The sequence below is a fragment of the Haematobia irritans genome, chromosome 4 (genome assembly GCF_050003625.1).
Source record: "Haematobia irritans isolate KBUSLIRL chromosome 4, ASM5000362v1, whole genome shotgun sequence".
Taxonomy (NCBI): Eukaryota; Metazoa; Arthropoda; class Insecta; order Diptera; family Muscidae; genus Haematobia; species Haematobia irritans.
This window is the reverse complement of record NC_134400.1, coordinates 127134316-127148351: the sequence shown is the minus strand read 5'-3', so window position 1 is coordinate 127148351 and position 14036 is coordinate 127134316.

Genomic DNA, 14036 nt, shown 5'->3' with positions numbered 1-14036 from the left:
AGAAGTGTTTCATATAAAAATTGCAATTTTTTTTAGGTTTTGGGTGGATTTTAAATTTTTTGGCGGTGGTCACGAATTAAAGTCATTTTCGCTCTAGGACGCTTAGTTTAGGAGATATGGGCAAAAGAAGTTTTTCATACAAAAATTTCAATTTTTTTAGGTTTTGGGTGGACTTTTCAATTTTTTGGGGGTGGTCGCGAATTAAAGTCCTTTTCGCTCTTGGACGCATATTTAAGGAGATATGGGCAAAAGAAGTTTTTCATATAAAAATTTCAATTTTTTTAGGTTTTGGGTGGATTTTTCAAGTTTTTAGGGGTGGTCACGAATTAAAGTCCTTTTCGCTCTAGGACGCTTAGTTTAGGAGATATGGGCAAAAGAAGTTTTTCATATAAAAATTTCAATTTTTAGGTTTTGGGTGGAATTTTCAATTTTTTGGGGGTGGTCGCTCTAGGACGCATATTTAAGGAGATATGGGCAAAAGAAGGTTTTCGTATAAAAATTTCAATTTTTTTAGGTTTTGGGTGGATTTTTCAATTTTTTGAGGGTGGTCACGAATTAAAGTCCTTTTCGCTCTAGGACGCTTAGTTTAGGAGATATGGGCAAAAGAAGTTTTTCATATAAAAATTTCAATTTTTGTAGGTTTTGGGTGGATTTTTCAATTTTTGTGGGGATGGTCACGAATTAAAGTCCTTTTCGCTCTAGGACGTTTAGTTTAGGAGATATGGACAAAAGAAGTTTTTCATATAAAAATTTCAATTTTTTAGGTTTTGGGTGGATTTTTCAAGTTTTTAGGGGTGGTCACGAATTAAAGTCCTTTTCGCTCTAGGACGCATATTTAAGGAGATATGGGCAAAAGAAGTTTTTCATATAAAAATTTCAATTTTTTTAGGTTTTGGGTGGATTTTTCAATTTTTTGGGGGTGGTCACGAATTAAAGTCCTTTTCGCTCTAGGACGCTTAATTTAGGAGATATGGGCAAAAGAAGTTTTTCATATAAAAATTTTAATTTTTTTAGGTTTTGGATTTTTCAATTTTTTGGGGGTGGTCACGAATTAAAGTCCTTTTCGCCCTAGGACGCATATTTAAGGAGATATGGGCAAAAGAAGTTTTTCATATAAAAATTTCAATTTTTTTAGGTCTTGGGTGGATTTTTCAATTTTTTTAGGGTGGTCACGAATTAAAGTCCTTTTCGCTCTAGGACGCTTAGTTTAGGAGATATGGGCAAAAGAAGTTTTTCATATAAAAATTTCAATTTTTTTAGGTTTTGGGTGGATTTTTCAATTTTTTGGGGGTGGTCACGAATTAAAGTCCTTTTCGCTCTAGGACGCATATTTAAGGAGATATGGGCAAAAGAAGTTTTTCATATAAAAATTTAATTTTTTTTAGGTTTTGGGTGGATTTTTCAATTTTTTGGGGGTGGTCACGAATTAAAGTCCTTTTCGCTCTAGGACGCATATTTAAGGAGATATGGGCAAAAGAAGTTTTTCGTATAAAAATTTCAATTTTTTTAGGTTTTGGGTGGATTTTTCAATTTTTTGGGAGTGGTCACGAATTAAAGTCCTTTTCGCTCTAGGACGCTTAGTTTAGGAGATATGGACAAAAGAAGTTTTTCATATAAAAATTTAAATTTTTTTAGATTTTGGGTGGATTTTTCAATATTTTGGGGGTGGTCACGAATTAAAGTCCTTTTCGCTCTAGGACGCTTAGTTTAGGAGATATGGGCAAAAGAAGTTTTTCATATAAAAATTTATTTTTTTTAGGTTTTGGGTGGATTTTTCAATTTTTTGGGGGTGGTCACGAATTAAAGTCCTTTTCGCTCTAGGACGCATATTTAAGGAGATATGGGCAAAAGAAGTTTTTCATATAAAAATTTAAATTTTTTTAGATTTTGGGTGGATTTTTCAATATTTTGGGGGTGGTCACGAATTAAAGTCCTTTTCGCTCTAGGACGCTTAGTTTAGGAGATATGGGCAAAAGAAGTTTTTCATATAAAAATTTATTTTTTTTTTTTAGGTTTTGGGTGGATTTTTCAATTTTTTGGGGGTGGTCACGAATTAAAGTCCTTTTCGCTCTAGGACGCATATTTAAGGAGATATGGGCAAAAGAAGTTTTTCATATAAAAATTTCAATTTTTTTAGGTTTTGGGTGGATTTTTCAATTTTTTGGGGGTGGTCACGAATTAAAGTCCTTTTCGCTCTAGGACGCTTAGTTTAGGAGATATGGGCAAAAGAAGTTTTTCATATAAAAATTTAATTTTTTTAGGTTTTGGGTGGATTTTTCAATTTTTTGGGGGTGGTCACGAATTAAAGTCCTTTTCGCTCTAGGACGCTTAGTTTAGGAGATATGGGCAAAAAAAGTTTTTCATATAAAAATTTAAATTTTTTTAGGTTTTGGGTGGATTTTTCAAGTTTTTAGGGGTGGTCACGAATTAAAGTCCTTTTCGCTCTAGGACGCTTAGTTTAGGTGATATGGGCAAAAGAAATTTTTCATATAAAATTTAAATTTTTTTAGGTTTTGGGTGGATTTTTCAATATTTTGGGGGTGGTCACGAATTAAAGTCCTTTTCGCTCTAGGACGCTTAGTTTAGGAGATATGGGCAAAAGAAGTTTTTCATATAAAAATTTTAATTTTTTTAGGTTTTGGGTGGATTTTTCAATTTTTTGGGGGTGGTCACGAATTAAAGTCCTTTTCGCTCTAGGACGCATATTTAAGGAGATATGGGCAAAAGAAGTTTTTCATATAAAAATTTCAATTTTTTTAGGTTTTGGGTGGATTTTTCAATTTTTTGGGGGTGGTCACGAATTAAAGTCCTTTTCGCTCTAGGACGCTTAGTTTAGGAGATATGGGCAAAAGAAGTTTTTCATATAAAAATTTCAATTTTTTAGGTTTTGGGTGGATTTGTCAATTTTTTGGGGGTGGTCACGAATTAAAGTCCTTTTCGCTCTAGGACGCATATTTAAGGAGATATGGGCAAAAGAAGTTTTTCATATAAAAATTTAAATTTTTTTAGATTTTGGGTGGATTTTTCAAGTTTTTAGGGGTGGTCACGAATTAAAGTCCTTTTCGCTCTAGGACGCTTAGTTTAGGTGATATGGGCAAAAGAAGTTTTTCATATAAAATTTAATTTTTTTTAGGTTTTGGGTGGATTTTTAAATTTTTTGAGGGTGGTCACGAATTAAAGTCCTTTTCGCTCTAGGACGCTTAGTTTAGGAGATATGGGCAAAAGAAGTTTTTCATATAAAAATTTCAATTTTTGTAGGTTTTGGGTGGATTTTTCAATTTTTTTGGGGATGGTCACGAATTAAAGTCCTTTTCGCTCTAGGACGTTTAGTTTAGGAGATATGGGCAAAAGAAGTTTTTCATATAAAAATTTCAATTTTTTTAGGTTTTGGGTGGATTTTTCAAGTTTTTAGGGGTGGTCACGAATTAAAGTCCTTTTCGCTCTAGGACGCTTAGTTTAGGAGATATGGACAAAAGAAGTTTTTCATATAAAAATTTAAATTTTTTTAGATTTTGGGTGGATTTTTCAATATTTTGGGGGTGGTCACGAATTAAAGTCCTTTTCGCTCTAGGACGCTTAGTTTAGGAGATATGGGCAAAAGAAGTTTTTCATATAAAAATTTATTTTTTTTTAGGTTTTGGGTGGATTTTTCAATTTTTTGGGGGTGGTCACGAATTAAAGTCCTTTTCGCTCTAGGACGCATATTTAAGGAGATATGGGCAAAAGAAGTTTTTCATATAAAAATTTAAATTTTTTTAGATTTTGGGTGGATTTTTCAATATTTTGGGGGTGGTCACGAATTAAAGTCCTTTTCGCTCTAGGACGCTTAGTTTAGGAGATATGGGCAAAAGAAGTTTTTCATATAAAAATTATTTTTTTTTTTAGGTTTTTGGTGGATTTTTCAATTTTTTGAGGGTGGTCACGAATTAAAGTCCTTTTCGCTCTAGGACGCATATTTAAGGAGATATGGGCAAAAGAAGTTTTTCATATAAAAATTTCAATTTTTTTAGGTTTTGGGTGGATTTTTCAATATTTTGGGGGTGGTCACGAATTAAAGTCCTTTTCGCTCTAGGACGCTTAGTTTAGGAGATATGGGCAAAAGAAGTTTTTCATATAAAAATTTCAATTTTTTTAGGTTTTGGGTGGATTTTTCAATTTTTTGGGGGTGGTCACGAATTAAAGTCCTTTTCGCTCTAGGACGCTTAGTTTAGGAGATATGGGCAAAAAAAAGTTTTTCATATAAAAATTTAATTTTTTTTAGGTTTTGGGTGGATTTTTCAAGTTTTTAGGGGTGGTCACGAATTAAAGTCCTTTTCGCTCTAGGACGCTTAGTTTAGGTGATATGGGCAAAAGAAGTTTTTCATATAAAATTTAAATTTTTTTAGGTTTTGGGTGGATTTTTGAATTTTTTGGGGGTGGCCACGAATTAAAGTCCTTTTCGCTCTAGGACGCTTAGTTTAGGAGATATGGGAAAAAAAAAGTTTTTCATATAAAAATTTCAATTTTTTTAGGTTTTGGGTGGATTTTTCAATTTTTTGGGGGTGGTCACGAATTAAAGTCCTTTTCGCTCTAGGACGCTTAGTTTAGGAGATATGGGCAAAAGAAGTTTTTCATATAAAAATTTAAATTTTTTAGGTTTTGGGTGGATTTGTCAATTTTTTGGGGGTGGTCACGAATTAAAGTCCTTTTCGCTCTAGGACGTTTAGTTTAGGAGATATGGGCAAAAGAAGTTTTTCATATAAAAATTTCAATTTTTTTAGGTTTTGGGTGGATTTTTCAAGTTTTTAGGGGTGGTCACGAATTAAAGTCCTTTTCGCTCTAGGACGCATATTTAAGGAGATATGGGCAAAAGAAGTTTTTCATATAAAAATTTCAATTTTGTTAGGTTTTGGGTGGATTTTTCAATTTTTTGGGAGTGGTCACGAATTAAAGTCCTTTTCGCTCTAGGACGCTTAGTTTAGGAGATATGGGCAAAAGAAGTTTTTCATATCAAAATTTTAATTTTTTTAGGTTTTGGGTGGATTTTTCAATTTTTTGGGAGTGGTCAGGAATTAAAGTCCTTTTCGCTCTAGGACGCATATTTAAGGAGATATGGGCAAACGAAGTTTTTCATATCAAAATTTTAAGTTTTTTAGGTTTTGGGTGGATTTTTCAATTTTTTGGCGGTGGTCACGAATTAAAGTCCTTTTCGCTCTAGGACGCATATTTAAGGAGATATGGGCAAACGAAGTTTTTCATATAAAAATTTCAATTTTTTTAGGTTTTGGGTGGATTTTTCAATTTTTTGGGGGTGGTCACGAATTAAAGTCCTTTTCGCTCTAGGACGCTTAGTTTAGGAGATATGGGCAAAAGAAGTTTTTCATATAAAAATTTCAATTTTTTTAGATTTTGGGTGGATTTTTCAATATTTTGGGGGTGGTCACGAATTAAAGTTCTTTTCGCTCTAGGACGCTTAGTTTAGGAGATATGGGCAAAAGAAGTTTTTCATATAAAATTTTATTTTTTGTTAGGTTTTGGGTGGATTTTTAAATTTTTTGGGTGTGGTCACGAATTAAAGTCCTTTTCGCTCTAGGACGCATATTTAAGGAGATATGGGCAAAAGAAGTGTTTCATATAAAAATTGCAATTTTTTTTAGGTTTTGGGTGGATTTTAAATTTTTTGGCGGTGGTCACGAATTAAAGTCATTTTCGCTCTAGGACGCTTAGTTTAGGAGATATGGGCAAAAGAAGTTTTTCATACAAAAATTTCAATTTTTTTAGGTTTTGGGTGGACTTTTCAATTTTTTGGGGGTGGTCGCGAATTAAAGTCCTTTTCGCTCTTGGACGCATATTTAAGGAGATATGGGCAAAAGAAGTTTTTCATATAAAAATTTCAATTTTTTTAGGTTTTGGGTGGATTTTTCAAGTTTTTAGGGGTGGTCACGAATTAAAGTCCTTTTCGCTCTAGGACGCTTAGTTTAGGAGATATGGGCAAAAGAAGTTTTTCATATAAAAATTTCAATTTTTTTAGGTTTTGGGTGGATTTTTCAATTTTTTGGGGGTGGTCACGAATTAAATTCCTTTTCGCTCTAGGACGCATATTTAAGGAGATATGGGCAAAAGAAGTTTTTCATATAAAAATTTCAATTTTTTTAGGTTTTGGGTGGATTTTTCAATTTTTGGGGGGTGGTCACGAATTAAAGTCCTTTTCGCTCTAGGACGCTTAGTTTAGGAGATATGGGCAAAAGAAGTTTTTCATATAAAAATTTCAATTTTTTTAGGTTTTGGGTGGATTTTTCAATTTTTTTGGGGTGGTCACGAATTAAAGTCCGTTTCGCTCTAGGACGCTTAGTTTAGGAGATATGGGCAAAAGAAGTTTTTCATATAAAAATTTCAATTTTTTTAGGTTTTGGGTGGATTTTTCAATTTTTTGGGGGTGGTCACGAATTAAAGTCCTTTTCGCTCTAGGACGCATATTTAAGGAGATATGGGCAAAAGAAGTTTTTCATACAAAAATTTAATTTTTTTTAGGTTTTGGGTGGATTTTTAAATTTTTTGGGGGTGGTCACGAATTAAAGTCCTTTTCGCTCTAGGACGCTTAGTTTAGGAGATATGGGCAAAAGAAGTTTTTCATATAAAAATTTCAATTTTTTTAGGTTTTGGGTGGATTTTTCAATTTTTTGGGGGTGGTCACGAATTAAAGTCCTTTTCGCTCTAGGACGCATATTTAAGGAGATATGGGCAAAAGAAGTTTTTCATATAAAAATTTAAATTTTTTTAGGTTTTGGGTGGATTTTTCAATTTTTTGGGGGTGGTCACGAATTAAAGTCCTTTTCGCTCTAGGACGCATATTTAAGGAGATATGGGCAAAAGAAGTTTTACATATAAAAATTTCAATTTTTATACCCACCACCATAGAATGGTGACGGGGGTATAATAAGTTTGTCATTCCGTTTGTAACGCATCGAAATATCGATTTCCGACTATATAAAGTATATATATTCTTGATCAGGGAGAAATTCTAAGACGATATAACGATGTCCGTCTGTCCGTCTGTCCGTCTGTCTGTCTGTCTGTCTGTCTGTCTGTCTGTCTGTCTGTCTGTCTGTTGTAATCACGCTACAGTCTTCAATAATGAAGCGATCGCGCTGAAATTTTGCACAAACTCGTCTTTTGTCTGCAGGCAGGTCAAGTTCGAAGATGGGCTATATCGGTCCAGGTTTTGATATAGTCCCCATATAAACCGACCTCCCGATTTGGGGTCTTGGGCTTATAGAAATCGTAGTTTTTATCCAATTTGCCTGAAATTAGAAATGTAGAGGTATTTTATGACCATAAAGGGGTGTGCCAAAAATGGTGAGTATCCGCCAATGTTTTGGTATAGCCCCCATATAGACCGATCTCCCGATTTTACTTCTTGGGCTTATAGAAACCGCAGTTTTTATTCAATTTACTTGAAATTGGAAATCTAGAGGTATTGTAAGACCACAAATACGTGTGCCAAAAATTGTGAGTATCGGTCCATGGTTTGGTATAGCCCCCATATAAACCGACCTCCCGATTTGGGGTCTTTCGCTTATAGAAACCGTAGTTTTCATCCAATTTGCGCGAAATTGAAAATCTAGAGGAATTTTATGACCATAAAGAGGTGTGCCAAAAATGGTGAGTGTCGGTCCATGTTTTGGTATAGCCCCATATAGACCGATCTCCCGATTTTACTTCTTGGGCTTATAGAAACCGCAGTTTTTATTCAATTTACCTGAAATTGGAAATCTAGAGGTATTGTAGGACCACAAATACGTGTGCCAAAAATTGTGAGTATCCGTCCATATTTTGGTATAGCCCCCATATAGAGCGATCTCCCGATTTGGGGTCTTGGGCTTATAGAAACCGTAGTTTTTATCCAATTTGTCTGAAATTGGAAATCTAGAGGTATTTTAGGACCATAAAGAGGTGTGCCGAGAATGGTGAGTATCGGTCCATATTTTGGTGTAGCCCCCAAATAGTATCAATTACTATTTTTTAAATTAAATTGACTAAACCAGACTAAACAAAATAATAAAGGAGCTTTAATTATTCAACTAAATCAAAAGTTCAACCACAGATTTATTTTATAAATACCAGATTAAAAACATTGCCATCGGCAACTGCTACCACAACCAAAGTAATTCGATTGTGCATGAAAATCTTTAGCGGGACTTTCTGCTGTGTATATACTTGTTTAATTTTTAGAAAAATGTAAAATCGTAAATAGGTTTTCAAATCCTGGGGGGGGGCTAAAATTTTTCTGGGGGGTCTAAGCCCCCTCCCCAGAGGCCTTCCTACGCTTATGGTCCCCATATAAAACGACCTCCCGATTTGGGGTCTTGGGTTTATAGAAACCGTAGTTTTTATCCAATTTGTCTGAAATTGGAAATCTAGAGGTATTTTCGGACCATAAAGAGGTGTGCCGAAAATGGTGAGTATCGGTCCATATTTTTGTATAGCCCCCATATAGACCGATTTCCCGATTTTACTTCTTGGGCTTCTAGAATCCGAAGTTTTTATCCTATTTGCCTGAAATTGGAAATCTATAGGTATTTTCGGGTCATAAAGAGGTGTGCCGAAAGCGGTGAGTATCGGTCCATATTTTAGTATAGCCCCCATCAGAACGATCTCCCGATTAAACTGCTTGGGTTTCTAGAAACCGTAGTTTTTATCTGATTTGCCAGAAATTGTAAATACTGATCATGAAAATTGTTTGAAACTCAATGTAAAATTTCCAGATTTTACTTCTACAGATTTAAGATTTCAAATCAAGACGTTATTTTATATTTTTCTTGCACACTTACAAGAGATGTTAATGATTCCTCTAAAACTCAAGCAAAAATGGTTCTTATAAATCCAGAATCTGATATAGTCCTCATAGGTGAAATCTTTAAATTTATTTTCGGGAAGTGTCCTCAAGTCCTCTAGCCCTCCTGAAATTTCAAAGGAAACCCTAATATCTGGTTCATGGTGGTGGGTATTTAAGATTCGGCCCGGCCGAACTTACTGCTGTATATACTTGTTTTATGTTTTGGGTGGATTTTTCAATTTTTTGGGGGTGGTCACGAATTAAAGTCCTTTTCGCTCTAGGACGCTTAGTTTAGGAGATATGGGCAAAAGAAGTTTTTCATATAAAAATTTAAATTTTTTTAGGTTTTGGGTGGATTTTTCAATTTTTTTGGGGGTGGTCACGAATTAAAGTCCTTTTCGCTCTAGGACGCATATTTAAGGATATATAGGCAAAAGAAGTTTTTCATATAAAAATTTCAATTTTTTTAGGTTTTGGGTGGATTTTTCAATTTTTTGAGGGTGGTCACGAATTAAAGTCCTTTTCGCTCTAGGACGCATATTTAAAGAGATATGGGCAAAAGAAGTTTTTCATATAAAAATTTCAATTTTTTTAGGTTTTGGGTGGATTTTTCAAGTTTTTAGGGGGTGGTCACGAATTAAAGTCCTTTTCGCTCTAGGACGCTTAGTTTAGGAAATATGGGCAAAAGAAGTTTTTCATATAAAAATTTATTTTTTTTTTGGTTTTGGGTGGATTTTTAAATTTTTTGGGGGTGGTCACGAATTAAAGTCCTTTTCGCTCTAGGACGCATATTTAAGGAGATATGGGCAAAAGAAGTTTTTCGTATAAAAATTAAATTTTTTTAGGTTTTGGGTGGATTTTTCAATTTTTTGGGAGTGGTCACGAATTAAAGTCCTTTTTGCTCTAGGACGCTTAGTTTAGGAGATATGGGCAAAAGAAGTTTTTCATATAAAAATTTCAATTTTTTTAGGTTTTGGGTGGATTTTTCAATTTTTTGGGGGTGGTCACGAATTAAAGTCCTTTTCGTTCTAGGACGCATATTTAAGGAGATATGGGCAAAAGAAGTTTTTCATATAAAAATTTCAATTTTTTTAGGTTTTGGGTGGATTTTTCAATTTTTTGAGGGTGGTCACGAATTAAAGTCCTTTTCGCTCTAGGTCGCTTAGTTTAGGAGATATGGGCAAAAGAAGTTTTTCATATAAAAATTTAATTTTTTTTAGGTTTTGGGTGGCTTTTTAATTTTTTTGGGGGTGGTCACGAATTAAAGTCCTTTTCGCTCTAGGACGCTTAGTTTAGGAGATATGGGCAAAAGAAGTTTTTCATATAAAAATTGAATTTTTTTTAGGTTTTGGGTGGATTTTTAAATTTTTTGGCGGTGGTCACGAATTAAAGTCCTTTTCGCTCTAGGACGCTTAGTTTAGGAGATATGGGCAAAAGAAGTTTTTCATATAAAAATTTCAATATTTTTAGGTTTTGGGTGGACTTTTCAATTTTTTGGGGGTGGTCGCGAATTAAAGTCCTTTTCGCTCTAGGACGCATATTTAAGGAGATATGGGCAAAAGAAGTTTTTCATATAAAAATTTAATTTTTTTTAGGTTTTGGGTGGCTTTTTAAATTTTTTGGGGGTGGTCACGAATTAAAGTCCTTTTCGCTCTAAGACGCATATTTAAGGAGATATGGGCAAAAGAAGTTTTTCATATAAAAATTTAAATTTTTTTAGGTTTTGGGTGGATTTTTCAATTTTTTGAGGGTGGTCACGAATTAAAGTCCTTTTCGCTCTAGGACGCTTAGTTTAGGAGATATGGGCAAAAGAAGTTTTTCATATAAAAATTTAAATTTTTTTAGGTTTTGGGTGGATTTTTCAATTTTTTGGGGGTGGTCACGAATTAAAGTCCTTTTCGCTCTAGGACGCTTAGTTTAGGAGATATGGGCAAAAGAAGTTTTTCATATAAAAATTTCAATTTTTTTAGGTTTTGGGTGGATTTTTCAATTTTTTGGGGGTGGTCACGAATTAAAGTCCTTTTCGCTCTAAAGTCCTTTTCACGAATTAAAGTCCTTTTCACGAATTAAAGTCCTTTTCGCTCTAGGACGCTTAGTTTAGGAGATGTGGGCAAAAGAAGTTTTTCATATAAAAATTTAAATTTGTTTAGGTTTTGGGTGGATTTTTCAAGTTTTTAGGGGTGGTCACGAATTAAAGTCCTTTTCGCTCTAGTACGCATATTTAAGGAGATATGGGCAAAAGAAGTGTTTCATATAAAAATTTCAGGTTTTGGGTGGATTTTTCAATTTTTTGGGGGTGGTCACGAATTAAAGTCCTTTTCGCTCTAGGACGCTTAATTTAGGAGATATGGGCAAAAGAAGTTTTTCATATAAAAATTTTAATTTTTTTAGGTTTTGGATTTTTCAATTTTTTGGGGGTGGTCACGAATTAAAGTCCTTTTCGCTCTAGGACGCATATTTAAGGAGATATGGGCAAAAGAAGTGTTTCATATAAAAATTTAAATTTTTTTAGGTTTTGGGTGGATTTTTCAATTTTTTGGGGGTGGTCACGAATTAAAGTCCTTTTCGCTCTAGGACGCATATTTAAGGAGATATGGGCAAAAGAAGTTTTTCATATAAAAATTTCAATTTTTTTAGGTTTAAGGTGGATTTTTCAATTTTTTGAGGGTGGTCACGAATTAAAGTCCTTTTCACTCTAGGACGCTTAGTTTAGGAGATATGGGCAAAAGAAGTTTTTCATATAAAAATTTAAATTTTTTTAGGTTTTGGGTGGATTTTTAAATTTTTTGGGGGTGGTCACGAATTAAAGTCCTTTTCGCTCTAGGACGCTTAGTTTAGGAGATATGGGCAAAAGAAGTTTTTCATATAACAATTTCAATTTTTTTAGGTTTTGGGTGGATTTTTCAATTTTTTGGGGGTGGTCACGAATTAAAGTCCTTTTCGCTCTAGGACGCATATTTAAGGAGATATGGGCAAAATAAGTTTTTCATATAAAAATTTAATTTTTTTTAGATTTTGGGTGGATTTTTCAATATTTTGGGGGTGGTCACGAATTAAAGTCCTTTTCGCTCTAGGACGCTTAGTTTAGGAGATATGGGCAAAAGAAGTTTTTCATATAAAAATTTATTTTTTTTAGGTTTTGGGTGGATTTTTCAATATTTTGGGGGTGGTCACGAATTAAAGTCCTTTTCGCTCTAGGACGCTTAGTTTAGGAGATATGGGCAAAAGAAGTTTTTCATATAAAAATTTATTTTTTTTTTTAGGTTTTGGGTGGATTTTTCAATTTTTTGGGGGTGGTCACGAATTAAAGTCCTTTTCGCTCTAGGACGCTTAGTTTAGGAGATATGGGCAAAAGAAGTTTTTCATATAAAAATTTCAATTTTTTTAGGTTTTGGGTGGATTTTTCAATTTTTTGGGGGTGGTCACGAATTAAAGTCCTTTTCGCTCTAGGACGCATATTTAAGGAGATATGGGCAAAAGAAGTTTTTCATATAAAAATTTCAATTTTTTTAGGTTTTGGGTGGATTTTTCAATTTTTTGAGGGTGGTCACGAATTAAAGTCCTTTTCGCTCTAGGACGCATATTTAAGGAGATATGGGCAAAAGAAGTTTTTCATATAAAAATTTAAATTTTTTTAGGTTTTGGGTGGATTTTTAAATTTTTTTGGGGGTGGTCACGAATTAAAGTCCTTTTCGCTCTAGGACGCATATTTAAGGAGATATGGGCAAAAGAAGTTTTTCGTATAAAAATTTCAATTTTTTTTAGGTTTTGGGTGGGTTTTTCAATTTTTTGGGAGTGGTCACGAATTAAAGTCCTTTTCGCTCTAGGACGCTTAGTTTAGGAGATATGGGCAAAAGAAGTTTTTCATATCAAAATTTTAATTTTTTTAGGTTTTGGGTGGACTTTTCAATTTTTTGGGGGTGGCCACGAATTAAAGTCCTTTTCGCTCTAGGACGCATATTTAATGAGATATGGGCAAAAGAAGTTTTTCATATAAAAATTTAAATTTTTTTAGGTTTTTGGTGGATTTTTCAATTTTTTGGGGGTGGTCACGAATTAAAGTCCTTTTCGCTCTAGGACGCTTAGTTTAGGAGATATGGGCAAAAGAAGTTTTTCGTATAAAAATTTCAATTTTTTAGGTTTTGGGTGGGTTTTTCAATTTTTTGGGAGTGGTCACGAATTAAAGTCCTTTTTGCTCTAGGACGCTTAGTTTAGGAGATATGGGCAAAAGAAGTTTTTCATATCAAAATTTTAATTTTTTTAGGTTTTGGGTGGATTTGTCAATTTTTTGGGGGTGGTCACGAATTAAAGTCCTTTTCGCTCTAGGACGCATATTTAAGGAGATATGGGCAAAAGAAGTTTTTCATATAAAAATTTCAATTTTTTTAGGTTTTGGGTGGATTTTTCAATTTTTTGAGGGTGGTCACGAATTAAAGTCCTTTTCGCTCTAGGACGCATATTTAAGGAGATATGGGCAAAAGAAGTTTTTCATATAAAAATTTAAATTTTTTTAGGTTTTGGGTGGATTTTTAAATTTTTTTGGGGGTGGTCACGAATTAAAGTCCTTTTCGCTCTAGGACGCATATTTAAGGAGATATGGGCAAAAGAAGTTTTTCATATAAAAATTTCAATTTTTTTAGGTTTTGGGTGGGTTTTTCAATTTTTTGGGAGTGGTCACGAATTAAAGTCCTTTTCGCTCTAGGACGCTTAGTTTAGGAGATATGGGCAAAAGAAGTTTTTCATATAAAAATTTAAATTTTTTTAGGTTTTGGGTGGACTTTTCAATTTTTTGGGGGTGGCCACGAATTAAAGTCCTTTTCGCTCTAGGACGCATATTTAAGGAGATATGGGCAAAAGAAGTTTTTCATATAAAAATTTAAATTTTTTTAGGTTTTGGGTGGATTTTTCAATTTTTTGGGGGTGGTCACGAATTAAAGTCCTTTTCGCTCTAGGACGCTTAGTTTAGGAGATATGGGCAAAAGAAGTTTTTCGTATAAAAATTTCAATTTTTTTAGGTTTTGGGTGGGTTTTTCAATTTTTTGGGAGTGGTCACGAATTAAAGTCCTTTTTGCTCTAGGACGCTTAGTTTAGGAGATATGGGCAAAAGAAGTTTTTCATATCAAAATTTTAATTTTTTTAGGTTTTGGGTGGATTTGTCAATTTTTTGGGGGTGGTCACGAATTAAAGTCCTTTTCGCTCTAGGACGCTTAGTTTAGGAGAT